The sequence below is a fragment of the Sinohyriopsis cumingii genome, unplaced genomic scaffold (genome assembly GCF_028554795.1).
Source record: "Sinohyriopsis cumingii isolate HCF-2022 unplaced genomic scaffold, ASM2855479v2 utg003256l, whole genome shotgun sequence".
NCBI lineage: Eukaryota > Metazoa > Mollusca > Bivalvia > Unionida > Unionidae > Sinohyriopsis > Sinohyriopsis cumingii.
The window spans coordinates 14,699-28,547 of NW_028316437.1; the positions used below are offsets into that span (position 1 = coordinate 14,699).

Genomic DNA, 13,849 nt, shown 5'->3' on the forward strand with positions numbered 1-13,849 from the left:
AGGCAATTGGGAGTCCCGATTTTCCTTACTCAACAAATCGGCGTTTGCAGGTTCGGACATTTTGTCCGGATTAAACACGACCTGATTGTTGTTGTATAGCAGACCTCACCTAACTTGACCAACGACTGATTAACTAATGCCCTCAAACATTTAATCCAATGGCCAAAAAAAAAAAAAAAAAAAAAAAAAAAAAAACAAGTCCAATTTTCACCCCTCTGCTCATGCGCGGGCCATGGTAGCCAGTCGTAAGCATCCTCTCTGACTCTATCAAGGCCACTGTCGATGAAAAATCCACCTGAATCAAAGCGCTTGTATTCCATTGGAAATGACATGAAAACATCGCCCCTTTTAAGTGAATATTGCAAGGAACACAGCTGAATGAGCTAGCTAGCGATGCATTGGAAGAAATTGCCGGAGTTAGGAAGGGACAGTGTCCGTCCGTGTACTTACGGTGTTCATTTGTTGAACTAGAAATCGTCGAGTGTAGCATAGTCACAAGTGAATTGTCAGTCCTCCGTTCTAAATTAGTGGCACTGAAATGGAGAAAGATCAGACCATTGAGAAATTGGCCTCCACATACGAGTTTAGGTTACAAGACATTAAGATATCATCTAGCCTTCAGCTGGTGTCAATTGGGTCCTGAGTCCCTTCACAATAATAATAATAATAATGATAATAATAATAATAATAATAATATTATTATTATTATTGTTATTATTAAAATTACGATTAATAATGATAATAATAACCCCTACAAATTACAAAAAGTAAATGCCCTGAAAGTTTGGAATCTTAAATAGCAACTTAGGTGTAGATGGATTTATTATTGTTTAGTTGTTTTCATTACTCCCCATGGGGAGTGGGCCAATCCCGGAGGTACTGCAATACCGGCCAACCCGTGGCGAGAGCGGAGCAAGCCCTGACATCTCACCCAGTTCCAAAAATCAGTTTAATATCGAAGTCCCCCAATGGGGGACGTATCAGATATTAAGCTGATAAGAACAGATACTACACTTTGATCTTAGCCAAAAGGCCGAGAAGCGATAAAGTATCGATCATTTTCAAAGTTTTATATATAACATTTTTGAACAAGTCCTAAATTATCTTCTGATCATCCAACCGATATAATTATTTAGGCCCACCAGTTCCTATCGTCCTGGCCATATTCTCAACAACGACACTGCTATCATCGTTCCAATAGTGCTCCCCTCATCATGGTATGGTACTCCTACGGAGGATGTCATTTCTAGGACATTTTGATGTTACTCTAATGTAAAACGTGAGTACTGTAGTGCAACGTCGGCTTCGGAAATTGGCCCTCTTCCAACTGTTCAGCTTAATCATTGAGACGTAGTTTAGCGTCATGACGTCATCACAGTTCACGATCGATGGACCCAAGCGGGTGTTGTTAGAGAGAAGAAGAAAGACGTAACTTGACAGTGCTATCAAGTAAGGTAGACCTTCTACGCACATTAGAAAATACATCAGAGAAAGGGGCCGCAATACAAGGCAATTGGGAGTCCCGATTTTCCTTACTCAACAAATCGGCGTTTGCAGGTTCGCCATTTTGTCCGGATTAAACACGACCTGATTGATGTTGTATAGCAGACTCACCTAACTTGACCAACGACTGATTAACTAATGCCCTCAAACATTTAAATCCAATGGCCAAAAAAAAAAAAAAAAAAAAAAAAAAAAAAAACAAGTCCAATTTTCACCCCTCTGCTCATGCGCGGGCCATGGTAGCCAGTCGTAAGCATCCTCTCTGACTCCTATCAAGGCCACTGTCGATTGAAAATCCACCTGAATCAAAGCGCTTGTATTCCATTGGAAATGACATGAAACATCGCCCTTTTAAGTGAATATTGCAAGGAACACAGCTGAATGAGCTAGCTAGCGATGCATTGGAAGAAATTGCCGGAGTTAGGAAGGGACAGTGTCGTCCGTGTACTTACGGTGTTCATTTGTTGAACTAGAAATCGTCGAGTGTAGCATAGTCACAAGTGAATTGTCAGTCCTCCGTTCTAAATTAGTGGCATCTGAAATGGAGAAAGATCAGACCATGAGAAATTGGCCTCCACATACGAGTTTAGGTTACAAGACATTAAGATATCATCTAGCCTTCAGCTGGTGTCAATTGGTCCTGAGTCCCTTCACAATAATAATAATAATAATGATAATAATAATAATAATAATAATAATATTATTATTATTATTGTTATTATTAAAATTACGATTAATAATGATAATAATAAACCCCTACAAATTACAAAAAGTAAAATGCCTGAAAGTTTGGAATCTTAAATAGCAACTTAGGTGTAGATGGATTTATTATTGTTAGTTGTTTTCATTACTCCCCATGGGGAGTGGGCCAATCCCGAGGTACTGCAATACCGGGCCAACCCGTGGCGAGAGCGGAGCAAGCCCCTGACATCTCACCCAGTTCCAAAAATCAGTTAATATCGAAGTCCCCCAATGGGGGACGTATCAGATATTAAGCTGATAAGAACAGATACTACACTTTGATCTTAGCCAAAGGCCGAGAAGCGATAAAGTATCGATCATTTTCAAAGTTTTATATATAACATTTTTGAAACAAGTCCTAAATTATCTTCTGATCATCCAACCGATATAATTATTTAGGCCCACAGTTCCTATCGTCCTGGCCATATTCTCAACAACGACACTGCTATCATCGTTCCAATAGTGCTCCCTCATCATGGTATGGTACTCCTACGGAGGATGTCATTTCTAGGACATTTTGATGTACTCTAATGTAAAACGTGAGTACTGTAGTGCAACGTCGGCTTCGGAAATTGGCCCTCTTCCAACTGTTCAGCTTAATCATTGAGACGTAGTTTAGCGTCATGACGTCATCACAGTTCACGATCGATGGACCCAAGCGGGTGTTGTTAGAGAGAAGAAGAAAGACGTAACTTGACAGTGCTATCAAGTAAGGTAGACCTTCTACGCACATTAGAAAATACATCAGAGAAAGGCCGCAATACAAGGCAATTGGGAGTCCCGATTTTCCTTACTCAACAAATCGGCGTTTGCAGGTTCGCACATTTTGTCCGGATTAAACACGACCTGATTGTTGTTGTATAGCAGACCTCACCTAACTTGACCAACGACTGATTAACTAATGCCCTCAAACATTTAAATCCAATGGCCAAAAAAAAAAAAAAAAAAAAAAAAAAAAAAAACAAGTCCAATTTTCACCCATCTGCTCATGGCGGGCCATGGTAGCCAGTCGTAAGCATCCTCTCTGACTCCTATCAAGGCCACTGTCGATGAAAAATCCACCTGAATCAAGCGCTTGTATTCCATTGGAAATGACATGAAAACATCGCCCTTTTAAGTGAATATTGCAAGGAACACAGCTGAATGAGCTAGCTAGCGATGCATTGGAAGAAATTGCCGGAGTTAGGAAGGGACAGTGTACGTCGTGTACTTACGGTGTTCATTTGTTGAACTAGAAATCGTCGAGTGTAGCATAGTCACAAGTTAATTGTCAGTCCTCCGTTCTAAATTAGTGGCATCTGAAATGGAGAAAGATCAGACCATGAGAAATTGGCCTCCACATACGAGTTTAGGTTACAAGACCATTAAGATATCATCTAGCCTTCAGCTGGTGTCAAATTGGTCCAGAGTCCCTTCACAATAATAATAATAATAATGATATAATAATAATAAATAATATTATTATTATTATTATTATTGTTATTATTAAAATTACGATTATAATGATAATAATAAACCCCATACAAATTACTAAAAAGTAAATGCCTGAAAGTTTGGAATCTTAAATAGCAACTTAGGTGTAGATGGATTTATTATTGTTAGTTGTTTTCATTACTCCCCATGGGGAGTGGGCCAATCCCGGAGGTACTGCAATACCGGGCCAACCCGTGGCGAGAGCGGAGCAAGCCCCTGACATCTCACCCAGTTCCAAAAATCAGTTTAATATCGAAGTCCCCCAATGGGGGACGTATCAGATATTAAGCTGATAAGAACAGATACTACACTTTGATCTTAGCCAAAAGGCCGAGAAGCGATAAAGTATCGATCATTTTCAAAGTTTTATATATAACATTTTTTGAACAAGTCCTAAATTATCTTCTGATCATCCAACCGATATAATTATTTAGGCCCACCAGTTCCTATCGTCCTGGCCATATTCTCAACAACGACACTGCTATCATCGTTCCAATAGTGCTCCCCTCATCATGGTATGGTACTCCTACGGAGGATGTCATTTCTAGGACATTTTGATGTTACTCTAATGTAAAACGTGAGTACTGTAGTGCAACGTCGGCTTCGGAAATTGGCCCTCTTCCAACTGTTCAGCTTAATCATTGAGACGTAGTTTAGCGTCATGACGTCATCACAGTTCACGATCGATGGACCCAAGCGGGTGTTGTTAGAGAGAAGAAGAAAGACGTAACTTGACAGTGCTATCAAGTAAGGTAGACCTTCTACGCACATTAGAAAATACATCAGAGAAAGGCCGCAATACAAGGCAATTGGGAGTCCCGATTTTCCTTACTCAACAAATCGGCGTTTGCAGGTTCGCACATTTTGTCCGGATTAAACACGACCTGATTGTTGTTGTATAGCAGACCTCACCTAACTTGACCAACGACTGATTAACTAATGCCCTCAAACATTTAAATCCAATGGCCAAAAAAAAAAAAAAAAAAAAAAAAAACAAGTCCAATTTTCACCCCTCTGCTCATGCGCGGGCCATGGTAGCCAGTCGTAAGCATCCTCTCTGACTCCTATCAAGGCCACTGTCGATGAAAAATCCACCTGAATCAAAGCGCTTGTATTCCATTGGAAATGACATGAAAACATCGCCCCTTTTAAGTGAATATTGCAAGGAACACAGCTGAATGAGCTAGCTAGCGATGCATTGGAAGAAATTGCCGGAGTTAGGAAGGGACAGTGTCGTCCGTGTACTTACGGTGTTCATTTGTTGAACTAGAAATCGTCGAGTGTAGCATAGTCACAAGTGAATTGTCAGTCCTCCGTTCTAAATTAGTGGCATCTGAAATGGAGAAAGATCAGACCATGAGAAATTGGCCTCCACATACGAGTTTAGGTTACAAGACATTAAGATATCATCTAGCCTTCAGCTGGTGTCAATTGGTCCTGAGTCCCTTCACAATAATAATAATAATAATGATAATAATAATAATAATAATAATATTATTATTATTATTGTTATTATTAAAATTACGATTAATAATGATAATAATAAACCCCTACAAATTACAAAAAGTAAATGCCTGAAAGTTTGGAATCTTAAATAGCAACTTAGGTGTAGATGGATTTATTATTGTTAGTTGTTTTCATTACTCCCCATGGGGAGTGGGCCAATCCCGGAGGTACTGCAATACCGGGCCAACCCGTGGCGAGAGCGGAGCAAGCCCCTGACATCTCACCCAGTTCCAAAAATCAGTTTAATATCGAAGTCCCCCAATGGGGGACGTATCAGATATTAAGCTGATAAGAACAGATACTACACTTTGATCTTAGCCAAAAGGCCGAGAAGCGATAAAGTATCGATCATTTTCAAAGTTTTATATATAACATTTTTTGAACAAGTCCTAAATTATCTTCTGATCATCCAACCGATATAATTATTTAGGCCCACCAGTTCCTATCGTCCTGGCCATATTCTCAACAACGACACTGCTATCATCGTTCCAATAGTGCTCCCCTCATCATGGTATGGTACTCCTACGGAGGATGTCATTTCTAGGACATTTTGATGTTACTCTAATGTAAAACGTGAGTACTGTAGTGCAACGTCGGCTTCGGAAATTGGCCCTCTTCCAACTGTTCAGCTTAATCATTGAGACGTAGTTTAGCGTCATGACGTCATCACAGTTCACGATCGATGGACCCAAGCGGGTGTTGTTAGAGAGAAGAAGAAAGACGTAACTTGACAGTGCTATCAAGTAAGGTAGACCTTCTACGCACATTAGAAAATACATCAGAGAAAGGCCGCAATACAAGGCAATTGGGAGTCCCGATTTTCCTTACTCAACAAATCGGCGTTTGCAGGTTCGCACATTTTGTCCGGATTAAACACGACCTGATTGTTGTTGTATAGCAGACCTCACCTAACTTGACCAACGACTGATTAACTAATGCCCTCAAACATTTAAATCCAATGGCCAAAAAAAAAAAAAAAAAAAAAAAAAAAAAAACAAGTCCAATTTTCACCCCTCTGCTCATGCGCGGGCCATGGTAGCCAGTCGTAAGCATCCTCTCTGACTCCTATCAAGGCCACTGTCGATGAAAAATCCACCTGAATCAAAGCGCTTGTATTCCATTGGAAATGACATGAAAACATCGCCCCTTTTAAGTGAATATTGCAAGGAACACAGCTGAATGAGCTAGCTAGCGATGCATTGGAAGAAATTGCCGGAGTTAGGAAGGGACAGTGTCGTCCGTGTACTTACGGTGTTCATTTGTTGAACTAGAAATCGTCGAGTGTAGCATAGTCACAAGTGAATTGTCAGTCCTCCGTTCTAAATTAGTGGCATCTGAAATGGAGAAAGATCAGACCATGAGAAATTGGCCTCCACATACGAGTTTAGGTTACAAGACATTAAGATATCATCTAGCCTTCAGCTGGTGTCAATTGGTCCTGAGTCCCTTCACAATAATAATAATAATAATGATAATAATAATAATAATAATAATAATATTATTATTATTATTGTTATTATTAAAATTACGATTAATAATGATAATAATAAACCCCTACAAATTACAAAAAGTAAATGCCTGAAAGTTTGGAATCTTAAATAGCAACTTAGGTGTAGATGGATTTATTATTGTTAGTTGTTTTCATTACTCCCCATGGGGAGTGGGCCAATCCCGGAGGTACTGCAATACCGGGCCAACCCGTGGCGAGAGCGGAGCAAGCCCCTGACATCTCACCCAGTTCCAAAAATCAGTTTAATATCGAAGTCCCCCAATGGGGGACGTATCAGATATTAAGCTGATAAGAACAGATACTACACTTTGATCTTAGCCAAAAGGCCGAGAAGCGATAAAGTATCGATCATTTTCAAAGTTTTATATATAACATTTTTTGAACAAGTCCTAAATTATCTTCTGATCATCCAACCGATATAATTATTTAGGCCCACCAGTTCCTATCGTCCTGGCCATATTCTCAACAATGACACTGCTATCATCGTTCCAATAGTGCTCCCCTCATCATGGTATGGTACTCCTACGGAGGATGTCATTTCTAGGACATTTTGATGTTACTCTAACGTAAAACGTGAGTACTGTAGTGCAACGTCGGCTTCGGAAATTGGCCCTCTTCCAACTGTTCAGCTTAATCATTGAGACGTAGTTTAGCGTCATGACGTCATCACAGTTCACGATCGATGGACCCAAGCGGGTGTTGTTAGAGAGAAGAAGAAAGACGTAACTTGACAGTGCTATCAAGTAAGGTAGACCTTCTACGCACATTAGAAAATACATCAGAGAAAGGCCGCAATACAAGGCAATTGGGAGTCCCGATTTTCCTTACTCAACAAATCGGCGTTTGCAGGTTCGCACATTTTGTCCGGATTAAACACGACCTGATTGTTGTTGTATAGCAGACCTCACCTAACTTGACCAACGACTGATTAACTAATGCCCTCAAACATTTAAATCCAATGGCCAAAAAAAAAAAAAAAAAAAAAAAAACAAGTCCAATTTTCACCCCTCTGCTCATGCGCGGGCCATGGTAGCCAGTCGTAAGCATCCTCTCTGACTCCTATCAAGGCCACTGTCGATGAAAAATCCACCTGAATCAAAGCGCTTGTATTCCATTGGAAATGACATGAAAACATCGCCCCTTTTAAGTGAATATTGCAAGGAACACAGCTGAATGAGCTAGCTAGCGATGCATTGGAAGAAATTGCCGGAGTTAGGAAGGGACAGTGTCGTCCGTGTACTTACGGTGTTCATTTGTTGAACTAGAAATCGTCGAGTGTAGCATAGTCACAAGTGAATTGTCAGTCCTCCGTTCTAAATTAGTGGCATCTGAAATGGAGAAAGATCAGACCATGAGAAATTGGCCTCCACATACGAGTTTAGGTTACAAGACATTAAGATATCATCTAGCCTTCAGCTGGTGTCAATTGGTCCTGAGTCCCTTCACAATAATAATAATAATAATGATAATAATAATAATAATAATAATAATATTATTATTATTATTGTTATTATTAAAATTACGATTAATAATGATAATAATAAACCCCTACAAATTACAAAAAGTAAATGCCTGAAAGTTTGGAATCTTAAATAGCAACTTAGGTGTAGATGGATTTATTATTGTTAGTTGTTTTCATTACTCCCCATGGGGAGTGGGCCAATCCCGGAGGTACTGCAATACCGGGCCAACCCGTGGCGAGAGCGGAGCAAGCCCCTGACATCTCACCCAGTTCCAAAAATCAGTTTAATATCGAAGTCCCCCAATGGGGGACGTATCAGATATTAAGCTGATAAGAACAGATACTACACTTTGATCTTAGCCAAAAGGCCGAGAAGCGATAAAGTATCGATCATTTTCAAAGTTTTATATATAACATTTTTTGAACAAGTCCTAAATTATCTTCTGATCATCCAACCGATATAATTATTTAGGCCCACCAGTTCCTATCGTCCTGGCCATATTCTCAACAATGACACTGCTATCATCGTTCCAATAGTGCTCCCCTCATCATGGTATGGTACTCCTACGGAGGATGTCATTTCTAGGACATTTTGATGTTACTCTAACGTAAAACGTGAGTACTGTAGTGCAACGTCGGCTTCGGAAATTGGCCCTCTTCCAACTGTTCAGCTTAATCATTGAGACGTAGTTTAGCGTCATGACGTCATCACAGTTCACGATCGATGGACCCAAGCGGGTGTTGTTAGAGAGAAGAAGAAAGACGTAACTTGACAGTGCTATCAAGTAAGGTAGACCTTCTACGCACATTAGAAAATACATCAGAGAAAGGCCGCAATACAAGGCAATTGGGAGTCCCGATTTTCCTTACTCAACAAATCGGCGTTTGCAGGTTCGCACATTTTGTCCGGATTAAACACGACCTGATTGTTGTTGTATAGCAGACCTCACCTAACTTGACCAACGACTGATTAACTAATGCCCTCAAACATTTAAATCCAATGGCCAAAAAAAAAAAAAAAAAAAAAAAAAAAAAAAACAAGTCCAATTTTCACCCCTCTGCTCATGCGCGGGCCATGGTAGCCAGTCGTAAGCATCCTCTCTGACTCCTATCAAGGCCACTGTCGATGAAAAATCCACCTGAATCAAAGCGCTTGTATTCCATTGGAAATGACATGAAAACATCGCCCCTTTTAAGTGAATATTGCAAGGAACACAGCTGAATGAGCTAGCTAGCGATGCATTGGAAGAAATTGCCGGAGTTAGGAAGGGACAGTGTCGTCCGTGTACTTACGGTGTTCATTTGTTGAACTAGAAATCGTCGAGTGTAGCATAGTCACAAGTGAATTGTCAGTCCTCCGTTCTAAATTAGTGGCATCTGAAATGGAGAAAGATCAGACCATGAGAAATTGGCCTCCACATACGAGTTTAGGTTACAAGACATTAAGATATCATCTAGCCTTCAGCTGGTGTCAATTGGTCCTGAGTCCCTTCACAATAATAATAATAATAATGATAATAATAATAATAATAATAATATTATTATTATTATTGTTATTATTAAAATTACGATTAATAATGATAATAATAAACCCCTACAAATTACAAAAAGTAAATGCCTGAAAGTTTGGAATCTTAAATAGCAACTTAGGTGTAGATGGATTTATTATTGTTAGTTGTTTTCATTACTCCCCATGGGGAGTGGGCCAATCCCGGAGGTACTGCAATACCGGGCCAACCCGTGGCGAGAGCGGAGCAAGCCCCTGACATCTCACCCAGTTCCAAAAATCAGTTTAATATCGAAGTCCCCCAATGGGGGACGTATCAGATATTAAGCTGATAAGAACAGATACTACACTTTGATCTTAGCCAAAAGGCCGAGAAGCGATAAAGTATCGATCATTTTCAAAGTTTTATATATAACATTTTTTGAACAAGTCCTAAATTATCTTCTGATCATCCAACCGATATAATTATTTAGGCCCACCAGTTCCTATCGTCCTGGCCATATTCTCAACAACGACACTGCTATCATCGTTCCAATAGTGCTCCCCTCATCATGGTATGGTACTCCTACGGAGGATGTCATTTCTAGGACATTTTGATGTTACTCTAATGTAAAACGTGAGTACTGTAGTGCAACGTCGGCTTCGGAAATTGGCCCTCTTCCAACTGTTCAGCTTAATCATTGAGACGTAGTTTAGCGTCATGACGTCATCACAGTTCACGATCGATGGACCCAAGCGGGTGTTGTTAGAGAGAAGAAGAAAGACGTAACTTGACAGTGCTATCAAGTAAGGTAGACCTTCTACGCACATTAGAAAATACATCAGAGAAAGGCCGCAATACAAGGCAATTGGGAGTCCCGATTTTCCTTACTCAACAAATCGGCGTTTGCAGGTTCGCACATTTTGTCCGGATTAAACACGACCTGATTGTTGTTGTATAGCAGACCTCACCTAACTTGACCAACGACTGATTAACTAATGCCCTCAAACATTTAAATCCAATGGCCAAAAAAAAAAAAAAAAAAAAAAAAAAAAAAAACAAGTCCAATTTTCACCCCTCTGCTCATGCGCGGGCCATGGTAGCCAGTCGTAAGCATCCTCTCTGACTCCTATCAAGGCCACTGTCGATGAAAAATCCACCTGAATCAAAGCGCTTGTATTCCATTGGAAATGACATGAAAACATCGCCCCTTTTAAGTGAATATTGCAAGGAACACAGCTGAATGAGCTAGCTAGCGATGCATTGGAAGAAATTGCCGGAGTTAGGAAGGGACAGTGTCGTCCGTGTACTTACGGTGTTCATTTGTTGAACTAGAAATCGTCGAGTGTAGCATAGTCACAAGTGAATTGTCAGTCCTCCGTTCTAAATTAGTGGCATCTGAAATGGAGAAAGATCAGACCATGAGAAATTGGCCTCCACATACGAGTTTAGGTTACAAGACATTAAGATATCATCTAGCCTTCAGCTGGTGTCAATTGGTCCTGAGTCCCTTCACAATAATAATAATAATAATGATAATAATAATAATAATAATAATAATATTATTATTATTATTGTTATTATTAAAATTACGATTAATAATGATAATAATAAACCCCTACAAATTACAAAAAGTAAATGCCTGAAAGTTTGGAATCTTAAATAGCAACTTAGGTGTAGATGGATTTATTATTGTTAGTTGTTTTCATTACTCCCCATGGGGAGTGGGCCAATCCCGGAGGTACTGCAATACCGGGCCAACCCGTGGCGAGAGCGGAGCAAGCCCCTGACATCTCACCCAGTTCCAAAAATCAGTTTAATATCGAAGTCCCCCAATGGGGGACGTATCAGATATTAAGCTGATAAGAACAGATACTACACTTTGATCTTAGCCAAAAGGCCGAGAAGCGATAAAGTATCGATCATTTTCAAAGTTTTATATATAACATTTTTTGAACAAGTCCTAAATTATCTTCTGATCATCCAACCGATATAATTATTTAGGCCCACCAGTTCCTATCGTCCTGGCCATATTCTCAACAACGACACTGCTATCATCGTTCCAATAGTGCTCCCCTCATCATGGTATGGTACTCCTACGGAGGATGTCATTTCTAGGACATTTTGATGTTACTCTAATGTAAAACGTGAGTACTGTAGTGCAACGTCGGCTTCGGAAATTGGCCCTCTTCCAACTGTTCAGCTTAATCATTGAGACGTAGTTTAGCGTCATGACGTCATCACAGTTCACGATCGATGGACCCAAGCGGGTGTTGTTAGAGAGAAGAAGAAAGACGTAACTTGACAGTGCTATCAAGTAAGGTAGACCTTCTACGCACATTAGAAAATACATCAGAGAAAGGCCGCAATACAAGGCAATTGGGAGTCCCGATTTTCCTTACTCAACAAATCGGCGTTTGCAGGTTCGCACATTTTGTCCGGATTAAACACGACCTGATTGTTGTTGTATAGCAGACCTCACCTAACTTGACCAACGACTGATTAACTAATGCCCTCAAACATTTAAATCCAATGGCCAAAAAAAAAAAAAAAAAAAAAAAAAAAAAAACAAGTCCAATTTTCACCCCTCTGCTCATGCGCGGGCCATGGTAGCCAGTCGTAAGCATCCTCTCTGACTCCTATCAAGGCCACTGTCGATGAAAAATCCACCTGAATCAAAGCGCTTGTATTCCATTGGAAATGACATGAAAACATCGCCCCTTTTAAGTGAATATTGCAAGGAACACAGCTGAATGAGCTAGCTAGCGATGCATTGGAAGAAATTGCCGGAGTTAGGAAGGGACAGTGTCGTCCGTGTACTTACGGTGTTCATTTGTTGAACTAGAAATCGTCGAGTGTAGCATAGTCACAAGTGAATTGTCAGTCCTCCGTTCTAAATTAGTGGCATCTGAAATGGAGAAAGATCAGACCATGAGAAATTGGCCTCCACATACGAGTTTAGGTTACAAGACATTAAGATATCATCTAGCCTTCAGCTGGTGTCAATTGGTCCTGAGTCCCTTCACAATAATAATAATAATAATGATAATAATAATAATAATAATAATAATATTATTATTATTATTGTTATTATTAAAATTACGATTAATAATGATAATAATAAACCCCTACAAATTACAAAAAGTAAATGCCTGAAAGTTTGGAATCTTAAATAGCAACTTAGGTGTAGATGGATTTATTATTGTTAGTTGTTTTCATTACTCCCCATGGGGAGTGGGCCAATCCCGGAGGTACTGCAATACCGGGCCAACCCGTGGCGAGAGCGGAGCAAGCCCCTGACATCTCACCCAGTTCCAAAAATCAGTTTAATATCGAAGTCCCCCAATGGGGGACGTATCAGATATTAAGCTGATAAGAACAGATACTACACTTTGATCTTAGCCAAAAGGCCGAGAAGCGATAAAGTATCGATCATTTTCAAAGTTTTATATATAACATTTTTTGAACAAGTCCTAAATTATCTTCTGATCATCCAACCGATATAATTATTTAGGCCCACCAGTTCCTATCGTCCTGGCCATATTCTCAACAATGACACTGCTATCATCGTTCCAATAGTGCTCCCCTCATCATGGTATGGTACTCCTACGGAGGATGTCATTTCTAGGACATTTTGATGTTACTCTAACGTAAAACGTGAGTACTGTAGTGCAACGTCGGCTTCGGAAATTGGCCCTCTTCCAACTGTTCAGCTTAATCATTGAGACGTAGTTTAGCGTCATGACGTCATCACAGTTCACGATCGATGGACCCAAGCGGGTGTTGTTAGAGAGAAGAAGAAAGACGTAACTTGACAGTGCTATCAAGTAAGGTAGACCTTCTACGCACATTAGAAAATACATCAGAGAAAGGCCGCAATACAAGGCAATTGGGAGTCCCGATTTTCCTTACTCAACAAATCGGCGTTTGCAGGTTCGCACATTTTGTCCGGATTAAACACGACCTGATTGTTGTTGTATAGCAGACCTCACCTAACTTGACCAACGACTGATTAACTAATGCCCTCAAACATTTAAATCCAATGGCCAAAAAAAAAAAAAAAAAAAAAAAAAAAAAAAACAAGTCCAATTTTCACCCCTCTGCTCATGCGCGGGCCATGGTAGCCAGTCGTAAGCATCCTCTCTGACTCCTATCAAGGCCACTGTC

At 40.0% G+C, this 13,849-nt stretch overlaps 9 non-coding genes across 9 annotated transcripts; all 9 read right to left on the reverse strand.

Moving 5' to 3' along the window:
• Positions 1–854: 854 nt before the first annotated feature.
• Positions 855–1,045, reverse strand: LOC149769811 (U2 spliceosomal RNA). The gene has a single exon (XR_016419082.1). It is a non-coding gene; the product is annotated as a U2 spliceosomal RNA (small nuclear RNA).
• Positions 1,046–2,361: 1,316 nt separating this feature from the next.
• On the reverse strand, positions 2,362–2,551 carry LOC149769812 (U2 spliceosomal RNA). The gene has a single exon (XR_016419084.1). It is a non-coding gene; the product is annotated as a U2 spliceosomal RNA (small nuclear RNA).
• A 1,315-nt stretch (positions 2,552–3,866) lies between these two features.
• On the reverse strand, positions 3,867–4,059 carry LOC149769813 (U2 spliceosomal RNA). Its single transcript, XR_016419055.1, has one exon. It is a non-coding gene; the product is annotated as a U2 spliceosomal RNA (small nuclear RNA).
• Positions 4,060–5,368: 1,309 nt separating this feature from the next.
• LOC149769814 (U2 spliceosomal RNA) lies at positions 5,369–5,561 on the reverse strand. The gene has a single exon (XR_016419056.1). It is a non-coding gene; the product is annotated as a U2 spliceosomal RNA (small nuclear RNA).
• Positions 5,562–6,878: 1,317 nt separating this feature from the next.
• On the reverse strand, positions 6,879–7,071 carry LOC149769815 (U2 spliceosomal RNA). The gene has a single exon (XR_016419057.1). It is a non-coding gene; the product is annotated as a U2 spliceosomal RNA (small nuclear RNA).
• A 1,311-nt stretch (positions 7,072–8,382) lies between these two features.
• On the reverse strand, positions 8,383–8,575 carry LOC149769816 (U2 spliceosomal RNA). The gene has a single exon (XR_016419058.1). It is a non-coding gene; the product is annotated as a U2 spliceosomal RNA (small nuclear RNA).
• Positions 8,576–9,890: 1,315 nt separating this feature from the next.
• LOC149769817 (U2 spliceosomal RNA) lies at positions 9,891–10,083 on the reverse strand. The gene has a single exon (XR_016419059.1). It is a non-coding gene; the product is annotated as a U2 spliceosomal RNA (small nuclear RNA).
• Positions 10,084–11,401: 1,318 nt separating this feature from the next.
• On the reverse strand, positions 11,402–11,594 carry LOC149769818 (U2 spliceosomal RNA). The gene has a single exon (XR_016419060.1). It is a non-coding gene; the product is annotated as a U2 spliceosomal RNA (small nuclear RNA).
• Positions 11,595–12,911: 1,317 nt separating this feature from the next.
• On the reverse strand, positions 12,912–13,104 carry LOC149769819 (U2 spliceosomal RNA). The gene has a single exon (XR_016419061.1). It is a non-coding gene; the product is annotated as a U2 spliceosomal RNA (small nuclear RNA).
• Positions 13,105–13,849: the final 745 nt, after the last annotated feature.